The sequence below is a fragment of the Penaeus chinensis genome, chromosome 23 (genome assembly GCF_019202785.1).
Source record: "Penaeus chinensis breed Huanghai No. 1 chromosome 23, ASM1920278v2, whole genome shotgun sequence".
NCBI lineage: Eukaryota > Metazoa > Arthropoda > Malacostraca > Decapoda > Penaeidae > Penaeus > Penaeus chinensis.
This window is the reverse complement of record NC_061841.1, coordinates 3,227,598-3,230,097: the sequence shown is the minus strand read 5'-3', so window position 1 is coordinate 3,230,097 and position 2,500 is coordinate 3,227,598. Positions and strand designations below refer to the sequence as shown.

The following is a 2,500-nucleotide window of genomic DNA, read 5'->3' as shown; positions in this document are numbered from 1 at the left end:
CTGATTAATATATATCATTCAGACCGGGTCTTTAATTAACGATATGCTTGTTAAATGTTATTTCTACAGTTTATCAGTTGATACTTAAACTAGCATCGACGGATAGTCCACATATACTTCCAAACTGTAACATACAAATCAGGACGCGTTAGGTCAGGCACAAGACGAGTTTTCAGGTCTATTGTGTATTATCAGACCTGAATCTCAATTAAATAGTGAAAAAGTGAACTTGTCATGATTTCTCATTTTCTCTTTTTTCTCTCATTCGCTTTTTCTCCCTTTCTCTCCTTTTCTCTTTCTCTCTTTCTCTCTTTCTCTCTTCCTCTCTTTCTCCCTTTCTCCCTTTCTCTCTTTCTCTCTTTCTCTCTCGCAAAGGCGGTCAATGTGACAAAGGACATGTGCTGAAGTAACAAAAGTACTAAACCACTAGTAATAGGTTACATACACAGAAGCACACACGTGAACTTTGTTGTGCGTCCAGTGGCTCGGCTTCTAAGAGTCTCGAATCCCCCTTTTGTATTCGGGAGTTCGAACTAGAAACCCAACTCATCCCAGCACACAAAGGCGGCGAATTAAGAGATCGTATATGACCAAGGTTATACGCTATTAAACCTCTGTTCTGTGACTTTGCGCGTACAATCACTTCGAAACGATACAAGCAAGACATGCGTGTGAAACCTGTTAAAGTGCTGGAAAATTTGCGAATAAGTGTAATTTTGGACTATCTTGATTTGTTGTCGATGAGTTGCCGTTCTAACTTTTTGTTATGGTTATGCTATAGTGTGTGGATTTTGATATTCATGTCCGACGAACAAAATGCATACAATATGTGTATAGATAGATAGATACATATGTGTATATATATATATATATATATATATATATAGAGAGAGAGAGAGAGAGAGAGAGAGAGAGAGAGAGAGAGACAGACAGACAGACAGACAGACAGACAGACAGACAGACAGACAGACAGACAGTAACAGAGAAAGAGAGACAAACAGAGACAAACAGAGTGGGTATGTATATGTGTGTGTGTGTTTTTTTTTTACCTTCAAAATACGGCTCGTGGAAGTATTTGGTTTTCCTAATATTTAAAGTAAATAAAAAATAATACCTAAACCAGATTTAGACAACCACAAGGCCTCTATGAGTAGAAAATAGCAACTTTAGTAGTTATATTTTTGTAATATTGTCAGTGCAATATTGCCAGCCTGTTTGTGAATCTGAATCGCAAAACCTGATTAAAAATATTCCCAAGTATTGCATATATTTTTTTTCATATTTTCCTCCATGATTTGATCTTGACACTGGTTTTTCAAATTATACATCTCTCCTTCTCTCTCTCTCTCTCTGTCTCTCTCTCTCTCTCTCTCTCTCTCTCTCTCTCTCTCTCTCTCTCTCTCTCTCTCTCTCTCTCTCTCTCTCTCTCTCTCTCTCTCTCTCTCTCTCTCTCTCTCTCTCTCTCTCTCTCTCTCGCTCTCTCTCTCTCTCTCTCTCTCTCTCTCTCTCTCTCTCTCGCTCTCTCTCTCTCTCTCTCTCTCTCTCTCTCTCTCTCTCTCTCTCTCAATATATATATATATATATTTGTGTATTTGCATACACATATATATGTGTATGAATATATACATATATATATATATATATATATATATATATATATATATATATATACATAGGATGTATGTGTGTGCATATGAATATATATGTGTATATATATATGTATATGTATATATATATATATATATATATATATATATATAAACATTTAAATGCATGCATATATATATATATATATATATATATATATATGCATATGTATGTATGAGTATATATATATGCATGCATATATATATATATATATATATATATATGTATGTTTATATATATATATGGATAAATATATACATTAAATATATATATACATATATATACACACTGTGTACAAACACAGTAACGTGTACAAAAAACTGAGAGGAAAACAGCCACAATCAGAAATGAAATCAATATAGAATTAATATAAATTGAAAGATATGTATATACTGTACATATATATTTAAACATATGCGTATATATACTACCTACCCATATATATATATATATATATATATATATATATATATATGCACGTGTGTGTGTATATATATATATATATATATATATATATATATATGCACGTGTGTGTGTGTGTATATATATATATATATATATATATATATATATATATATATACACAGTATATATATATATATATATATATATGTGTGTTTGTGTGTGGGTGTGTATACATACTGCTTATTCATTATAACTTCCAGACATTCTTATTTATCGTGTTTTACACACACACAACAAAATAGATATATATATACATATATATACGCACAGAAGTACCCTTGAGGAAAACAAAACACAAAAAAACGTACATACAGAAACCCACTCTCCCGCAAAAAAAAAAAAAAAAAAAAAAAAAAAGACTACCCCTTCTTCGCATCATCAGTCACAC

General features: G+C 31.8%; 1 protein-coding gene across 2 annotated transcripts in view; it reads left to right on the top strand.

Annotated features, from left to right (window-relative positions):
* The window catches only part of LOC125037271, a 16,081-nt gene extending 15,191 nt beyond the window's left edge, over positions 1-890 (top strand). For both annotated transcript variants that reach the window (XM_047630330.1, XM_047630329.1), the window contains one exon: positions 1-890. This exon is cut by the window's left edge and continues 1,225 nt beyond it. The gene's annotated coding sequence lies outside the window, so the exon portion shown is untranslated.
* The last annotated feature ends 1,610 nt before the right edge of the window (positions 891-2,500 follow it).